Below are 19,431 nucleotides of genomic sequence, written 5' to 3'. Positions count from 1 at the left end.
CACTCCAGTTTGCATGCAGGACTTATAGGGGGGTGGAGGATGGATAAGGGTGGATAAGCCAAAAACCTGTGCACACATTTTATTTATCAATTTTTTAGATCTTTTTTAAAGGGACAACAAGGAGTTTCTATTTGGTTATAAAAAAGTCTCACGTTAATGTGGATGAATCTACGTTACCCACACTTGTTAATGGCTCCATTTTCGATAAATATATCGTTTTGTCTCTATCGTTATTTTGTTATTATTATTGGTGGTGGAAATGCTGGGCGAGCTGACCAGCGTTTCCTTACTTTCGGTTTTGCGAGCGCTCATGAGAATAACGCCGCCGTATTGCCGTTTATGGACGGGACTACGACGGTAACCAAACCTCTTTGAACCTCTGACTTTAATTCTTGATGAATGAAAACATGAGTCCGTCTTGCGCCGGTCGAAGAATTCTACGTGCGGAGGCTCATAAATGTAGTGTGAAAACGCTTCGCTTTTCCAAAACTCCTCATTGTCCCTTTAACACTGTCAATGTAAACATTTTATTATCTCGCCTTTTTAACCTGCACATAGACTTATTTGCACACAAAGGCAATTTGATGTTGGCCAATGTCCTTTAAAAAGAGTATACCAATCACTGATTGAAAGTATACTCACTTTTAATATTGTATCCTGGTTTGAGCAGTGTCAGAAGCAAGACAAAGCAAAAAGTTAAACTAGGTGGTCGGAGACAAAATACTAGATGACAACAACCATCCTCTACATTAATCATAATTCATTCTCCTGGCACTCATTTTCTTTTAACATAGTTTTAATTGTGTCTTACGTGAATGTATTTCTTTGTGTGTGATTTGGGCTGGATGTGATATGTTTTTAGTGTTCTTTATGTAGTTATCCTTGACTATTTGCAATACTAAGTTTATGGTTTCTGCCAAATGAGGAAAGGAGATAAATATTTCACTGTCCATAGAGTAGAGATTGAAAATGTGTCTGAACTTCATTAGGTGTGATTATAGATGACAGATTGACATGGAATGCTGGGTTACACCCTGCCTTTTCGAAACCCTGCCTTTCCGAAAATAGACTTCCATTCATCGTAATAGCGGGGTTTTCTATTTTTTCTAAAGACCCCGCTATTCCGAAAAGGCTATTGGGGAAAACCCCCCCACTCCGAACGGACAGATGGACGTAATCAGAAAGGAACCGGAGGCTGTGCAGTGCGCAATGTGCATTGATCCTTTTTCGGAACAGCGGTATTTCAAAGTGTTGGTATTTCGGAACAGCGGGGTGTCGGAGTGGAGGTGTGTCGGAATGGAGAGCCGTCCCCGGTTCTCTTCCCTCCTGCAATCCTAACTTTATTATTTTTGGCATCTGGCTGACATCTTTGTTGGATGCCTAGTTCTATCAACCTAGGAATCATCCAATTATAAAAACAAAATGTAACTGCTTAATTAATCATTCAAGGCAGCTGTCCCAAGCCAAAGCCAAACTTCCCATGTGTTTGGTACAGCGTTTCTGGCCCTCCAGCCCCTCCAGAGGTTGATGGTAGAAATAATTTGGGTATGAAATAACAAAAGACAAACTTCTCTATACTGTATCTTTGGTGTTCTCTGAGAAATTTTGGAAACATTGGAAACTTTAAATCCTCAGCCAAATGTATATTCTTTGTATGTGTGCATGCACAAGTGAGTACATGATGGTAAAAAGAAAATCACTGACGTGCGACTCAACTTTAATTCTCTAGCTAACATCTGTCAGCTATAAGTACTGTTGCATTTCATAAAACCCTGTTAAAGCAATACCTATCCCCCCTCCCCCCGCATACTCTCTTTCATTTTTTCCTTTTCTCTCATCTTCCTCTAGATATGTTCTGGTGTTGCCAGTATTCTCGCTGTTCCCATGTTACAACATCCTAGTCCTCTATTTTTGAGGAGGTTTTTTGATTTACATCTTGCAACCTTAAGTCTATTTAGTTTTCTTGAAGAGATTTGTGGGCCTTGTCTGAGATGCTTCTTCTGACCCTACTATGCTAGCACTGTACAAGTTATTAAAAATATTTTCTTTAGATTCTCCCATTGGCATAGAAATGAACTGCAACGGAAAGGAGAGACAAAGATAATGTATTGGGACTGAATGGTTGAGAGGAAAAGTGGAACTGTCAGACCTGTTTAATCCTGCAGTGTCTGGATCTTCACTCTCTAATATTCTCTCCAAATTACAACTATACCTCCATGGTAATCTCACATTGCTGTGACCTACATTACACCTGAGCCTTGGTGTGTGTGCGTGTGTGTTTGTCCGATTGAGTGAGATAAAACCAGACTATTGCAGTGTCGGTGATGAGATAGTCATTCAAATTGGATATCAGATATGGCCAAATCCAATCACTCAGAGAGGTCCTAGATTACAGCCTGAAAAGCACAACCCTACCACGTAGTCGTATGCAGTCAGTGCTATACTGCTCTCTGGTGGCCAGATATTGCAGGGTACAAGCCCTCAGTTTCCAGCAGTGGTTGTCCTCACAGTTTCTAGCATGTGTTCCCTTTGAAAAAAAGCACTGTGTACTTCTATCCTGTCATCAGTGTTTGCATCGGATTTTCCTTTATAATGTTTTATTCAAAAACATTTCATCACCATCACATTATACAGGATTCCCCTTGAAAAAAGGAACTACAAGCATAATTTAACATAATTTGTTTAACCCTGATTTCTGGAGCTGTCGCGTTCTCAGGGCTGTGGGTAAACGGTAAAACGGTTACGAGAGTGTTTAAAATTGTCCAAACAACACCAGGCGAGTGGACTACCACAGAGCTGAGCCCTGACAAGGCTGAGGCGAGGGGCTTGTCGCCACAGTATTATTGCCATTGCCATGAAAACTAAAATTCCTCAAACAGGTTTTAAGGCAATTCATATACATAAGTATGGAGATTGTATGAAAATTTCTTCCAGAATGACTTTTGTTCTGTTCTTGAAAATCCGAAGTGGGACATTGTACTAGAGCAGATGTCTTCAACAGGGGGTCCGCGACCCCTAGGGGGTCCGCGGAGGTACTGCAGGGGGGTCGCGAAAGTTTTGGTTGAGGGAAAAGAAATATGACAAAAGATATGGAAGTTATGAAAAAAAGATCCATAGGGGCGTTCCCTGCTGCTGAACATCGGATTTTTACATACAAGTCCTTGGTTTTCCTATAATATAGGTGTCAGGCGAGACTTTGTATTGTATCTGATACAAACACGGTGCACCGTCTCTCTCTCACTCTCTCTCGCTCACTCCCCCCCACCCCCCTCTAAAATCAGCCCGATGGAAGGCGCGCGCACACACACACACACACACCGCTGTCAGTGGTGTTGTGTGACACTTGGCCCCTGAACCGTCAGCTACACAACGATGGGACTTTAGTTTTCATTCTCCATACACACTCGTTAATTCACAGCACACACTCATATGACGGTGACATTAACGCGCGCCGCCACGTCTGCTCATAGCGCAGCGACAATGAAGCAGCGTCAGGCTGTCACTGAAACGCTCCGTGGAACCGAGACATGACACGGCGGGACCGGTGTAAATGTTCCCAGAATCAGCTCCGATGACCGCGGCGCTGACGGTTGGAGGTGAGTCACGAGTCTTGGTGGAGCACGGCCGCTGCAGCGACCCTCCGACTGTCCCATTGCTGCGTGTCAATCCCCCCTCTCACTTTCTCTCCGTGCCCCCGTCTCTCTCCAGCTGCCCTTTCAAAATAAATGCATAAAAAGCCAGAGAAAAAAACAGTAGGGGAAACACTGCTTTGTTTTCTCTGTCTTTTTATGGTTTAGTAATTCTTTCATTGGTGCAGTAGCAGCATTCAGTTACCACAAGCATAGTTGTGACCTGTTGTGATCATGGCATGGCATATATTTTTTATATAAGTCCCTTTGACTAAACTCCTAAAAAAAAAGCGTGATTTATAGTCGAGAATATGGCACTTTTGGCATATGGCACCAGGGCCGTTGCTAGGAATTCTGGGCCCCCTGAAAGAATACTAAAGTGGGCCCCTGCCCCCTGACTTTTCCACTTTTTTTCATAGACTACGTATGTATTATCATTTCCTGGCAATACAGGACTCGTTAAATATAAAACACAATTTTATACAATATAAGTAGGGGGTCCCCGCTCCATCTCTCCATCAGTTTGGGGGTCCTTGGCCTGGAAAACGTTGAAGACCCCTGTACTAGAGAATACACTTGCAGACTCTGCACTGGACTCCTTTATTAATTTATTTTCTTCTGTGTGTGATAAGCATGCCCCAGTTCTAAGATAAGATCAACCAAAGCCCTATATGGTCTGGTAGTATGACATATTGGCAAACTGACAGATCATTAACAATATAATAAAGTTGACTGGACAAAAGAAAACGAGTATTAATCCAAATTTGAGGAGTGTAATAGAGACAGTAAAATACTATGGAGGATACATAATGAGGTTATGGGTAGAAGTAAAATGGGTCATACACCATCACAGAATCAATGGAGCATTTATCACCAAATATTCTGATAAGGCAAATTACTTGAACAATTACTTCCTCAGTAAAGTAAATACAATCAGAGATAAAGCGCTCTAGTTTAGCAGTCCAGACGCAAGCAAAGCGCAAAGCAGGTGTACCGTGCTCATACTACCCATCGTGGAGACACAGGGCCCTATTTTCCTGGCGCAACTCAGGGGGGCGCAGTGTGGTATATTGATGTGTTGATGAAAAGAAGGGATCACCGCCGACACGTCTTCATTTGTATTTAAAAAGAAGTTTATTAACAAGTAGAAGAACAGTGTACAAAAAATGCCAAATCCTGAAGCATCCCTGGTGCCAAAGTGAGATCTTCCTCCCAATGGCTCAACACCATGATCATATATACTTTCTAACTCCAAAACTCCACCTTCTCCCAACATAAGGATATAGCTTACCATAATAGGCATTAAGTGTTCAACATTGCATAACATGAACAATTCCTGTAAGTGTTTAACATACACAGTTCATGTCTTGCGTCTATGGACATGAGACAGGATCTAGCCTATAGAGTTTTACGACCTTGCATTCATACTCCGGACAAGTCTAACATAAACTTAAGCAAGGCTCTCACAGGAAAAATGTGAACAACAGGAAAGATATTCTCCTAGGGTACATTTCACAAGAGCCACTCACTATCTAATCTATTACTGTTAACTAAACACCTAATGCAACATCTTTATATCTATAAATGTATGTGCGTCTTTCTCTCTTATAACATCTACCTTCGATTTGTTTACTTCTAAGCAAAACATATCCATGAAGCAGAGCACCAATTCACACTTTCCTTCAATTCTCAAAAAAAGGCACACATACAAAGAATAAACATAATACATGATGTTAAAGCTAAAAGTTCAGGTGAATAATACACTACAGCAGCAAGGCGAGCCCTGGCGCAGCTGGCGCAGTGGCATTTTTACGGTGGCCGTGAAGTGCAAAACACAACGGCAAATCAGACAACAACGGCAAAAGAGAAAACACAACACAAAGAGAGAAAACACTACGGCAAAAGAAAAAACACAACGGCAAAAGAAAAAACACAACCCCAAAAGAGAAAACACAACCCCAAAAGAGAAAACACAACCCCAAAAGAGAAAACACAACCCTAAAAGAGAAAACACAACACAAAAAGAGAAAACACAACGGCATAAGAGAAAACAACACAAAAAGAGAAAACGCAACACAAAAAGAGAAAACACAACACAGAAAGAGAAAACACAACACAAAAAGAGAAAACACAACACAAAAAGAGAAAACACAACGGCAAAAGAGAAAACAACACAAAAAGAGAAAACACAACACAAAAAGAGAAAACACAACACAAAAAGAGAAAACACAACGGCAAAAGAGAAAACACAACACAAAAAGAGAAAACACAACGGCAAAAGAGAAAACACAACACAAAAAGAGAAAACACAACACAGAAAGAGAAAACACAACACAGAAAGAGAAAACACAACAACATTAACCAAACCGGAAAAGGTAGGAACCCTCGGGCGACATGAATAGTCTCTGATTGGACAAAAGAACTGGTCCGTGCTTTGAACCGGAAAGACAACACCGCCAGCGCGCCAGACGGGACTAGCACATGCATGGACTAGTAGCACAGCCGCTGTCGACAGGCCGCTATGTATTGCCCAACTTGTGGGAAAGAGCATAAAAACAAACCGAACTTCTGCAGCGAATGCGGTAAAAAGCTGCAAGACGGTGGCGAGTCTGGGGATGCGCACGCGCGACCTTCAAGTAAGTAAACATGTTTGTTAGGCTACTTTGTAGTAGTATAGTTATAACGTGTAACCCGGCTAGATCACCATGGTAGCTTCTGCTTTCAGAGTTTCTTGTATGCTGTAAAGCATCAGACTACTTCTGTAGGTTATTTGTCTGTAATGTTACATAATTTTCCTTTGTTACCATGTAGAATCACAGAACCCTACTCTTGGGAGCTTTCTCGAGTATCGCAAAAGGAAAGCAGAAGAGAGGGCCAACTTTACATGTGGGAAAAAGGCAAAGAATAAGACCTGCAAAGTACAGGTAAGTTGGTTGTAGCTCAGAGTGAGAATCAACAACTCTTAACTAGCTGTTGACATTCTTCCATCATCTCAGTCCTCTAAAAGATGATAGGGTCATTTTTATGGTGACCAGTATATTTTTGCATAATACTAATGTGCTTTTGTGCCACGACCATATTACTCAGACAATGACACTGTCCTGTTTTCACTTTTGTACATATTTGCTAGTTTCTTATTATGATGAATATGTAACCATGACATGCAAACCATTATAGCAATTACCTGTATTGAAAAGTAATCTGCTGTTTACTGGTCTTTTGACATGCATGATGGGCACTTAAAAATGATCTGCAGCGGCTCAGGACTAATCCTCCATTCTAACCTCATAATTCAGTTGTACAGTTTATTGTATAAAGACAATAAAGGCTACTTCAACATAAACGGTGGGTCACTCTGTTTTGAGTGATATTTTTATTAAGTTAATAATTGTAAATTTTGTATTGAAGTGCGACATGTAACATAGCATTATTGATCATTTTAAGTAAACATTGATCTTTAAACATTACCCACTTACAGTCCACTTTTATTTATTTGTTTTGCAGATAAATATTGGTTTGATGACCATTGGGAAGGGTGGTGTTCTGAAACCAAGGCGTGGGAAAACTATTTCCCTCACCACAAATCCCGACATCAATGCCCCAGATCTCCTTGACGAGGCAGTTAAGAAAATGGGGGACTTCAATAAAGAATTGAAGGATAAAGGGCCTTTCCTCCTCCTTTTTCCCGACGGCTCAGAGGTCATTAATGTCCCTGGGACACAAACACCTTTTTCTTTGAAAACGTATAAATAAGAAGTTGGGAAGTGTTATCAGAGGATAGTAATTTATCTCTGCCACAAAAAAGACTTCGAGGAAGGTAAAGCAGTTATTATAATCTTTATTTTTTTCTTGAGGACCAAAAACAGAGTTTACATAAGAGAACGTTGGGAAAGCTTAATTGAGGTGAGCTTATTTTCATGTTTTTCAGTTGTAGAATTGCCAGACACAGACTCCGACCCAGAGATCGTGATCAAAACGACATCAACATCATTTGATCTAGCTGATACACTGGTGAGTGTAATTTAAAACATATTTGAGTGATCATTTTTGTGATTAACCTGCCTTCAACCTGTGTGCGTTTTTGACACCGGTCTACCAGTACTAAACAAATACTTTAATTGAAATAAATTATGTCCTTACTACAGCCATTTGAACCTCCCCACAAAAGCAGTCCTGTACAAAAAGAGCCTGACAAGGTGTAAGTTGTGTGTGTGTGTGTGTGTGTGTGTGTGTGTGTGTGTGTGTGTGTGTGTGTGTGTGAGATATATATGATATATATTTTGGAGTACACTATGATTTATGTTTTTTGCCCTCAGGAATGGTGATGGGGGGTTGTCAATCTCTACTTCTACTGAAGTACATCAGGTAATGGAGTATTAGTCACATATTGTCTCTATCTTCCTCACTGTTCCATTGCTTTAGGTATGAAACAAAACAATAGCAAAATGTTAACATAGACAACTATTATATGGTCTTTAAGCTTTGCTTCAGGGGGAATATGAAGCCACTTCAGATGGACTGTTAACTACAAACCTTTTGTGAATGTGCCTGACTAAGAAAAGTTAACTCAATACTTTATCATGCCATATATTTGCATCATGCAGTTTTTTCAATTGGCAATTGTACCACATTTAACAGCAAGAATAAAAGTAAACAGGGAAATGTGAAAGTGTGTCCACTGAAAATCATCTCCTGTTCTTTATTATCTCACCTCCTTAAAGGGATAGTTGAATATTTGGGCAATTTTGCTTATTGCATTAATCATCATTAGTCATATAAGGAGGTACATTCCCTGTAAATATCAATGCCTTTTGTTTTGAGAGCCCGGAGGCAGTGATGCACAGTGCTTTGTGAACACACCCTGTCCATTAGAGCATTTTGGAATTATAGGATTGTGTATTTGATCAGTTTAGAGCGACCTATACTGTCCAACTCCATTGAATTCACCGAGCAGCTCGCACCTGTGCTTCAGGACTCTCAAAACAACAGGCATTGGTAATATACCTACTCATTATTATTGCAATAGACAGGTTTGCCAAAAATGTTGAACTATCCCCTTTAAGTACAGTAATCCATACAGTTTGTTACATAATTATGTTGTCATTTTGTTGAATATCCTTTTTCTACATTTCTTAACTTTCAGACTATACACTCGGATGAGGAGCATAGTTATGCAAGTACCTCCAGATGTCCTGATGTCGAGAGCTCCTGTTACAGGTGTGTTTTGTGTAATTATATAGATTGGTAGACAAAACATTATTGAGGGGTTAACACATTTCTCTCCTGACAAAGGTTAGATATTGAGTTTAAGCTGGAAGAGCTCGTCAACAATTTGATTGGTTTGATTTGATTGGATATGCATTTATGTGTGTCTATAATTACATTGTGTACACATAATGTCTTTCTTTTGCAGGAAGTACGCCAACCTCTTTGCGCCTATCGTCATTGACGATGATGAAGATGAAGTTCTCGTTAAAGAGGAAAAAAAGGACATGCCCTCAGAGAAATCTGAGTGAGTCATATAGGCACAAGTAGAAAATTAACGAGCTCTCTACTCTGTCCAAAATAGAGTTATATAAATGTGAGGACTCACTAAAACGAAAACCTATCTGACATTCTCTGCCTGTAACTACTTGAATCAGGTCCAGTTGTTGAGATGTGTGTTTGAAGAGAGTCACTTTTAATTAAGCTTATAAGAATAAAGAACTTGCTCATTCTTTTACAGATTGACTTATCAGTGTCTCTCGTGTCAATTACATGTCAGGATATAGTATGGAATATATAATATGGAATGACAGATTTTTGTAGCTACTGTGCTTTGAATCTATTTTTAGTGTCTAAAACAAGTTTCTCGCTTTTTTTTCTAGACCCACAACTGTGCAGGCCTCTGAAATAATTGCAAATTTGGCACTTGCAATTGACCACAAGAAAGTCAGCAGATTCAATATCTCGAGATCTGATATGGGATGGAGCTGTAAGAGGCTTTCGGCGCAGCTCATACTCCGAAAAAAGTGACATCTTTGTGAAGTTCACAGATGATGCAGGGTCTTTTGAAGAAGGGTTGGACACAGGTGGGCCGAGGCGAGAATTCCTCACACTTCTTATGAATCACCTGAGAAATCGTCCCATCTTCGATGGACCTCCAGAAAAACGCTATCTTGTGTACAATCCCTCAGGTGGGTTTTTTGTCGTTATATTCCAATGAGAAGTTTTAGATAATTTTCTTTATTTTTGTATTATCTTCCACTGATATAAATGATAATTATGTACTCTCTATAACAGCTGTCAGGGAAGATGAGTACTATCTTGCAGGCAAGATGATTGCTGTGTCCGTCGTACACGGGGGACCAGCACCACATTTCCTCTCGAAGGACCTTGTCAACCACATAATAGGGAAGCCAAGTTTCAGCGCCACTGTGGAAGATGTAAAAGATGAAGATATAGGGAGAGCTCTACACCAGGTAGACAATGATTGTGACTCAAGGAAGGAATTTAGAGGGCACCTGAAAATTATTTCATTAACTGAAAGTAAGACTAGACTCAAGAGATGGTTAATTGTACTTATTTAAAGGGACAGATTTCCACTTATTTCAACGAGATGTAAAAGTCATTGCATCTTTTTTTATGCTAGATTTGTATTCATCAAGCAGAAGTGTAAACAAGCATGGATGTTTTGGGTTTGGCCTTTTTACTTATAATAAATGTCTTTTTAAATAGGTCCAGGAAGCAGAATCGGAGGAGGATTTGCAAAATATAATTTTGCAAAACAGCACAATGTTCCAGACAGCTGGATGCTTCCGACCTGTCAAAGCTTGTGAGAAGCGTACACTCGTGGAGGAGTACCTCAAATGGTACATTATAGACCGCAACCACATTGCCATTCAACGGTAATATTTAAATCCCTTTTTTCCCCCCAGCAATCATCCACAAATGTAATCTTTTAGTTTTTAACTGATCCAGCATTCAGTCAGTACTACAAATTGCATATCACTGCAGCCACTGACACATTGTGAGACAGTGCCAAAATAGCATGATTGAGAAGCATCCTTACTGAATTAGATTGTAAAAGTACCATCTTCAGCTGCTATGTCCTCTTTTTATCCTATTCAGGGAACTGCTGGACAAAACCTTTTAATGTATTGAACGATACTAGCTAATTTTAGGTTCCATCACCTTTATGATCCACAAAGTACATGTAATTGTGTAAATCATGAAGTACAGTCTGACAACGACGAAACATATTTGAGCTCCCCTGGTTTGTTTCTATTCATTATACATAATTACTTAGAGTAACCAGCTAGTAGTAGTGAAACCAATCGGCTGTTTGAAACCATAAAGGTTCAGTACTAATTACCATCACCGGTTATGCTCCATTTGACCCTCAAATACCATCCGGCTTATCTGTCAATTTTTCCTTTGTGTGCTTCGTGCTCAAATAAATGTTTGTGCTTTGTTTAGCACACTTCTGTTTCTTACAATGTGAAAGCAAGATTTTTAGGGGAGAAGTCTAAATCATGATGATCTCAACTTTTTTGACATCACAACTAATTTCTGTACACTATGAAATGTTGTCTGTTTGAGCCAATTTAAACAATTCTCAACAACTCTTATCTGTAACTATTTAGCACACATTGTTGCTATATGTTTGGTAGTATTGTTTTCTGTCAGACCTGATAAATCACACCTATGTCTTGCACAATAATTGTCCTTAATAGATTCAAAGACGGACTGGCTAGTCTGGAGTTTTTGGCTTCAGCCCAGAAGCATCCTGGTGTGCTGGCCCCTCTCCTGTGCTATTCTGCCCAGGCACTGACTGCTGCTGAAATAGAACGTCTGTTCAGCCCAGGCTTCAGCACAAAGGGAAGCAACAGGTGGCAGAAAGAGACCAAAGTTATCGGATTTTGGGCTGATTTTCTACTGGAATGTGAAGGTTTGTCATGGCTGTTTTGTTAGATATACAGTCGCAGAAAACATTAAGAGACCACTTTTACAAATGTTTCTTTAAAAGCACCTCTACATGTATGGTACTCATTTCATTCTAGTTTTTTTTTTTAAATACCAACACAAACAGAAAGTCATTCTACTTAATGAGACACTGTTAGGTGATCGCCTGAAACATATCTGGTTTTAGAGGAAGATTATAAAATCCACTGCTGGGATTAAACATTGAAATCATCCCACTAAAACTGATGTATAAACACCTAATTTAAAATATTCATGTTGTGTTGTTTAGCGATGAATATGAACATGTTTTCTTTGCATCATTCAAGGTCTCATTACACATTAAAATACACAAATGGTTAGCAAACAAAAGGAGGTCTGATACCTTTGTGGAAAAGCATGGTGTGGGGACATCTCAAGTGATTGAAACATGGAAAGATTCAAATTTACCATTACACTAGTTGTCATTTTCTGCCAATAAATGCCCCAAATGACATAATTTTCATTTAATTTTTGGGAGAAATGTTGTCAGTAGTTAATAGAATAAAACAGAAATGTTAATTTCACTCAAACACCAACCTATAAATAGTAAAACCAGAGAAAGTCATCATTTTCGAGTGGTCGTCTTCCACGACTGTACAGTATATGAATTGTATAGTGCAGTCATATTTATAAGTTTTAGTTTCTTTATAGAAATATAAAGCTAATGAGACACTTTATGTTTTAAGGTAATGCAGTGTCAAACAATGCACTACTACTTTGTTGACTTTCTCTTTTTAGATGACGGGAGGGTTGTGTCCCTCCCAGATGTGCTGATGTTTGCCACTGGCTTGTCAGCACTGCCACCAGCGGGAATAACACCTCGTCCAAGTATAGAGTTTTTAAATGATTCACCGCTTCCAATGGCATCCACATGTTCGAACACACTCAAGCTCCCACTACTCGACTCCTACAGTGTCTTTAAGAAGAATATGGAGTTCGGCATCCAAAATGCGCCAGGCTTTGGGTGTTTTTAGTTGCCAAAGGGACATTCATGCATAATCACTTTTATTAAAAGTGGTTTGAGCTGTGGCTTGATTTAAGCTCTGTTTTATTTATTTTTTGTCTTTTATTTTTCTCAACTCTCTGGTCAGAATAATGCCTTACAAGGCCATGTCTGCTTGTTTACATACGTTACTGCACTGCCTGTTGTTAAAAGGCCATTTGGGACGTGTAAGTAATAGTTCACCAGTGAGAGTGCATCTGTACAATGTTCAAATCAGTGCAGTTGGCTACTTGCATATCTACTTCTCAGAGCGGTGTCCTGATTTTTGTTTATTGTTACGGTATTGCTGTTTCCTGTTTTTTTACAGCTCTACATATATTTCAAAAAACAATGTAAAATCAGAACAAATGCTTTTTGTAAATTGTTGTTTACTTGAACATTGAATCAGAAAATAAATACAACTGTAAGTGTAATATGTCTCCATTTCACTTCCACAATTAAAGTTGCCAAATCTGAAAATTCAAAAGAACCACTTTTTTGGATATTTTCCTATAATTTATCTCTTGAAGCAATTTGTAAATTTTGGATCACATTTACGAATGGGAAGTATTTTTCAAAACTCAGGCATTTATAGTCCACCAGTCATGTACTGATAAGCATTAAGATGCATTAAAGCAAAACACTAAATAAGGAAAATATTGTCTTAATACGTCCATGTTAATGTGGGATACCTAAGAAAGGTAGAAACAGGGGTTCCAATAGTCCATATCTATAGCCCAGCTATTTCCTTCAGAGTGATGTACAGTTCTGAGGCTGTCTTCCAGTCTTGTGGCTGTTGTAGTCCGTGTTGTTGCACTGCCTGCTGTAGGTATTCCTCGATGTCTGGATCACCGCTTAAATCAATCACTTGCCTTGCCTCAGGAAACACATCCAGTTCCCTGTCTTCAACAGCAAATCCACAGTCCCTTGAACCAAATCTGCAAAATTAGATGAGAAATGATATAAAGGACAAGGTTTGAAGTGGTCATTGTTAGATTTGTTTGTTTGTTTATATACAGATATTTATAAACAATGTTAGAAACAGATAGCTTCTAAATTCAACAATGGATTATACCAACACATACAATTGTCCAAATATATTCCAGTTTAGGCTATACCACAACACCTTACATTTTTTTTGTAATGTATATGATAATTACTACCTGTGTGGCAAGAGATACAGTTCATTCGGAATCCCTCCTGGACATGATGCATGTCTGCTTGGTCGAATCCGGTGCTTGTTCCATAGGTCCACACATTCATCCAGGTCTTGCTGCAGAACATTACTGAAGCAAAATCTCAGTAAGCACTGGTGTTCGTGGGTTCCATTGAAGAGTCCAGAGTCTCTTAGGTCTCCAAACAAGTCCATCCAAAACTGAGACCTGTGGATGCATTATAATAAATAATAATAAGTTATTTACAATGATTTTACAAGTGCTCAAAGAGACTTACATACAAATAGCACTTTTTAAATGTGGATACATCTTAACAAAAGCGCAGAGAAATCATAATGTATATCATGATTATTACAACAGTAATGATTCAATAACTTTGGGAAAGATATGGCTTCCTATGTTATTTGGCTCTCGCTTAGTGTTGAAGTGGCCTGAGTTAAACAAGAACACTATCACAGTGACAAATACGGAGATTTTAATAATAAACACTGATCAGTAGAATAAAGACAAAGGTGATCACTATACAGCTTCCACTGTACTTTTCATCCATCAAACAACACAGATTTACCAACCTCCCTCTTCTGAAAAAAGACCACCATGACTCGATGCGCTGATTCGATGTGGATGAGCCGTAACTGTGGCTAGACGAGCCGGCATAGTGGTCCATATGTGCGTGACGGAGGGTACACTGTATGGCTGCCATGGTACCATTTTCTGTCCCGAGGTCCGTTCTCAGTCTCATTGGAACCACACCAATACTCTTCGCACAATTAATGTAATTGTGAGCGATGACGGATGGATTGTTGTTTGTTGGTCCACAAACGAGCCACATTATCTTCCTCGAGAAGCCATCGATACACCCAGAGAGAGCCAGGCCAAATGGTTTAAGCTTATCATAGCCATCTACGTGCCAAATATAGTTTGGACCCATGGAGTGATACGTGCGCCTCGTAAACCTCCTGCGTGTTCTCATCGCCGTCCCTCGTGGATTCAGATGCTTCAGTAGCCTCATCACGACATCACGTTTAACACGAAGCCTGTGCTTTTGCTGAAGAACCTGCCACATAGTCCGATAACCAAAGAGTCTCCCTGGTCCTTCCAGCTCTGTTAGAATGGCACGCCTCACCTCAGGGAGTGGGGAATAGTTCCGTCTTCTGTACAGCCCCGCTTCTTTTAAACGCGTCTTCAGCGTACGCAGACTCATGTTTACGTTGTGATAAGTTGACAGCATGTCCAGTATCACTTCATACTCATGTCCGGCATCAAAGTATTGCTTGATAGCAGCGTGTACCTCCTCGTCTGTGGCGCTCATGTTTTCGAAAAATGGAAACAAACCCCGTCTTTTCCGGTTCAAAGCACGGACCAGTTCTTTTGTCCAATCAGAGACTATTCATGTCGCCCGAGGGTTCCTACCTTTTCCGGTTTGGTTAATGTTGTTGTGTTTTCTCTTTCTGTGTTGTGTTTTCTCTTTCTGTGTTGTGTTTTCTCTTTTTGTGTTGTGTTTTCTCTTTTTGTGTTGTGTTTTCTCTTTTGCCGTTGTGTTTTCTCTTTTTGTGTTGTGTTTTCTCTTTTTGTGTTGTGTTTTCTCTTTTGCCGTTGTGTTTTCTCTTTTTGTGTTGTGTTTTCTCTTTTTGTGTTGTGTTTTCTCTTTTGCCGTTGTGTTTTCTCTTTTTGTGTTGTTTTCTCTTTTGCCGTTGTGTTTTCTCTTTTTGTGTTGTGTTTTCTCTTTTTGTGTTGTGTTTTCTCTTTCTGTGTTGTGTTTTCTCTTTTTGTGTTGTGTTTTCTCTTTTGGGGTTGTGTTTTCTCTTTTTGTGTTGTGTTTTCTCTTTTTGTGTTGTGTTTTCTCTTTCTGTGTTGTGTTTTCTCTTTTTGTGTTGTGTTTTCTCTTTTGGGGTTGTGTTTTCTCTTTTGGGGTTGTGTTTTCTCTTTTGGGGTTGTGTTTTCTCTTTTGCCGTTGTGTTTTTGCTTTTGCCGTAGTGTTTTCTCTCTTTGTGTTGTGTTTTCTCTTTTGCCGTTGTTGTCTGATTTGCCGTTGTGTTTTGCACTTCACGGCCACCGTACATTTTCCTCCAGTGCAACAAGGTGCGCAGCGGATTCGGTAAATTGGCAGACTGCTGTGCGCCGAGATGGGAGTGGTCGCGCAGCAGGGGGAGGTGTCGACAGATTCACCGTGGCGCAGTGACAATTTGTTGCAGATAGACCGCGCGGAGAGTGCGCGGAAAGCTCGCCAGCTCCAACCTGGTCTAATCTCAGCGCAAGGCGCAGCGCAGCCAGCGGACTGGTATTTTGACTGCCCAGCGCGCAGTGCGCCCACGTCACCAGGACCTCACAGGCAGGTTTCCACAATTCCAGGCACATTTAAATGCAATTAATAATAATAATAATAATAATAATAATAATAATAATCGTCACAATAACCCCTATTTATTGTATCTGAATCAGCACATACACCTATATCTGTATAGATTGTCCCGTCACACTGATGACAGATCAAAGGCTTGCGTAATGGAAACTCAGCCTGACTGAATTAACACAGATGAAACCAGGGAGGGACTGCATGGGACAAAAAAGCAGCCGTGGATGTCCCAAGAGCAGGTGTTGACACTACACACTGTGCCGTTGCAGATGATCAGCTATTTATTTATTTATTTACTTATTGATTTATTAGGGGCCATCGCCGCATCGTCACGCGACCATAACAAATAAAACTGAAAACAAATAAACTATCATCTCTCACAGCAAACCACAATCAGCCTCGGCATCATAGTGAGCAGATATTCACATCCCCATCTCAGGTAAATTCTAAAGAAAAAAGAAAAAGAGAGACGCTCCGTGATGCCTCCTTTACGCACAGCTGTTTGTTTATGTTGTGATCTGTGCACACGGGTTTAAATATAGGTTACTAAATATGAGTGTCTTTATTAATGGAAAAGGGGTGTGTGTGTTTTGTTTTTTGTTTTTTTTTACTGGGCAACAGCTCTCAATATGTCAGAGCAAACCTGGATAACATCATAACCTCCTCCCTCCCAGACTACTTTTGCATCATCAGCCCGTGAGGTCTGTTCACGCGACCGGACACTGCGAGCTTGGACCGGACCAGAACATCAGTTTCCTCCCGTCTCACTTGCTGTGAGAGATGATAGTTTATTTGTTTTCAGTTTTATTTGTTATGGTCGCGTGACGATGCAGCTTCAATAAATTAAAGTAAATACATAAATATAGCAGATAATCGCAACGGCACAGTGTGTAGTGTCAACACAGCAGTAATCCATCCTCATCTTTCATCTGTGCAGCCTTTGATCTGTCATCAGTGTGACGGGAGAATCGATATAGATGTGCTGAATGTGTATGCTGTAATCTGTATGTGCTGATTCAAATAGGGGTTATTGTGATTATTAATTCCATTTAAATGTGCCTGCGGAAACCTGCCTGTGAGGTCTTGCCTCCCTCTTCCACGGTGAAATCAAACGTCGGATTTAAAGGCGAGGAGAGGAGCTCATTTGATTGGTGAAGATCTGACTCGGCTGTGTCAAACCCACTCCACGCCTTCTCTCCTCCCTCTATGCCATTTGCGCCGGTGGGAGGGAAGTAGGCGGGATGCGCCCCGCTGCGTTTCGAAGGAAAATTGCAAACTGCTCCTGGACACGCCTCGTTGGCGAAGCGAACGCGGAGCGCAGGCCTTATCCGCTGCGCCTGCGCCAGTTTACGAAAGTAGAGCCCACAGAGTTTAAATATAGGTTACTAAATGTGAGTGTCTTACAGTTGAAAAAAGGTTTTTTTTGTGTGTTTGGTTTTTCACACTGGGCAGCAGTTCTAGTGTATCAGAGCAAACCTGATTAATGATATTAGTAACCTCCTCTCAGTCGGTGGAGGTATGTTCGTGTTACCATATATTCGGCCAATGTGAGCTTGGACCTCCCGGACCGTGCATTTAAAGGTGAGGAGAGGAGCTCATTTGATTGGTGAAAATCTGAGTCGGCTCTGTTAAACCCACTCACGCCTTCTCCCCTCCCACTTGCGCCGGTAAGAGGGACGGGAGGAGTACCTGCACCGTGTACGAAACTTGCAAAGTGTGCCTGGACACACTTGCTTGCGCCTGGTCTGCAGCGCAGGTGTGCGCCTAGACTGTGCCTGGTCAACAAAACTAGAGCCCTTTAGGCAAGGCAAGGCAAGGCAATTTTATTTGTATAGCCCGTTTTTACAAACAGTTTGTCTCAAAGGGCTTTACATGGCATCGTAACAACATCCTCTGTCCTTAGACCCTCACATCGACTGAGGAAAAACTCCATGGAAACCCTTTTAACAGGGAAAAATCGGAGAAACCTCAGGGTGAGCAACAGAGGAGGGATCCCTCACCCAGGACGGACAGACGTGCAATAGATGTTGTTACAGACAAGAAAACAGTTTACAGTTTGTCACAGAATGTGCGAAATATGGAAATGTTAGCAGGAGTTGATGAAGGCAACTGAGGGGGGGGGGGGGCTGGCCAGCTCGATGGGAGGACTGGGTGGTAGACTGGTCCATGGGAAGGGAGGGGAGGCCGGTCTAACAGCAGGGGAAGGGGTGGGAGGGGGGCGATGCAGGCGGCGGCTGGTGCAGAGAGATGGAGCTCCGGTGGATCTGCGGAAACACAGAGAGAGTGCGAGACACCAAGGCCAAACTACGAAGTGCAGCAGAAAATGACAGTTCAAAAATATACTGAGGAGAGGAGAGGAGAGGAGAGGAAAGGAGAGGAGGGGAAAGGAGAGGGCTCTGTGTAACCAGATGTGTCCCCAGCAGTCTAAGCCTATAGCAGCGTAGCTATAAAATGGTTCAGAGCTACCTGAACCAGCCCTAACTAAAAGCCCTGTCATAAAGGAAGGTCTTAAGTCTAGACTTAAATGTAGTTAGAGTGTCTGCCTCTTTGACCCATGGAGAGAGCTGGTTCCACAGTAAAGGAGCCCAGTAACTGAAGGCTCTACCTCCCAGTCTGTTTTTAGAGATACTGGGAGTCACTAACAGACCTGCGTTCTGGGAGCGGAGTGCTCTGGTAGGACAGTAAGGAATGATTAGTTCTTTCAGATAGGTTGGAGCTTTATCGTTAAGAGCCTTATAAGTCAGCAGAAGGATTTTGAAGTCTATTCTAAATCCTACAGGAAGCCAGTGGAGAGAAGCTAGGGTGGGAGAGATGTGCTCTCTCTTCCTAACTCCTGTCAAAACTCTCGCTGCGGCATTCTGGACCAGCTGGAGACTCTTTAGAGAGTTTTTCGGACATCCTGACAGGAGAGAGTTGCAGTAGTCTAGCCTAGAAGTGATAAATGCATGTACTAGTTTCTCAGCATCACTCTGGGAGAGGATATTCCTAATCTTAGTGATACTGCGCAGATGGAAGAAGGCGGTCCTAGTCACATGTTTTATGTGGGAGCTGAAGGAAAGGTCCTGGTCAAAAATGACTCCAAGGTTCCTCGCGGTTGTACTCGGGGTCAGGGTGATGCCATCTAGAGTAGCGATCTGATTAGAGAACGTGTCCCTGAGATGTTTAGGTCCAAGCACAATGACCTCAGTTTTATCTGAATTCAGTAGCAAGAAGTTAGAGGACATCCAGGATCTAATGTCTTTCAGACAGTCTTGCAGATTGATGAGGCGGCTTCTGTCATCTGGCTCCATGGACAAGTGGAGTTGC

At 41.1% G+C, this 19,431-nt stretch overlaps 1 protein-coding gene and 1 long non-coding RNA gene across 2 annotated transcripts in view; one reads left to right on the top strand and one right to left on the bottom strand.

Moving 5' to 3' along the window:
- Positions 1-19,431, top strand: part of LOC146991365 (von Willebrand factor A domain-containing protein 7-like) — a 138,613-nt gene that overhangs the window by 2,273 nt on the left and 116,909 nt on the right. The gene's annotated exons all lie outside the window — the stretch shown is intronic.
- On the bottom strand, positions 13,404-15,084 carry LOC146991369 (uncharacterized). Its single transcript, XR_015036942.1, has 3 exons — positions 14,342-15,084; positions 13,758-13,976; positions 13,404-13,532 (listed from the first exon to the last, which is right to left on the bottom strand). It is a non-coding gene; the product is annotated as an uncharacterized LOC146991369 (long non-coding RNA).

Source organism: Trachurus japonicus, chromosome 1, assembly GCF_045865225.1.
Source record: "Trachurus japonicus isolate A0001 chromosome 1, Traja_1.0".
NCBI lineage: Eukaryota > Metazoa > Chordata > Actinopteri > Carangiformes > Carangidae > Trachurus > Trachurus japonicus.
This window is presented reverse-complemented; position numbering and strand designations above follow the sequence as displayed.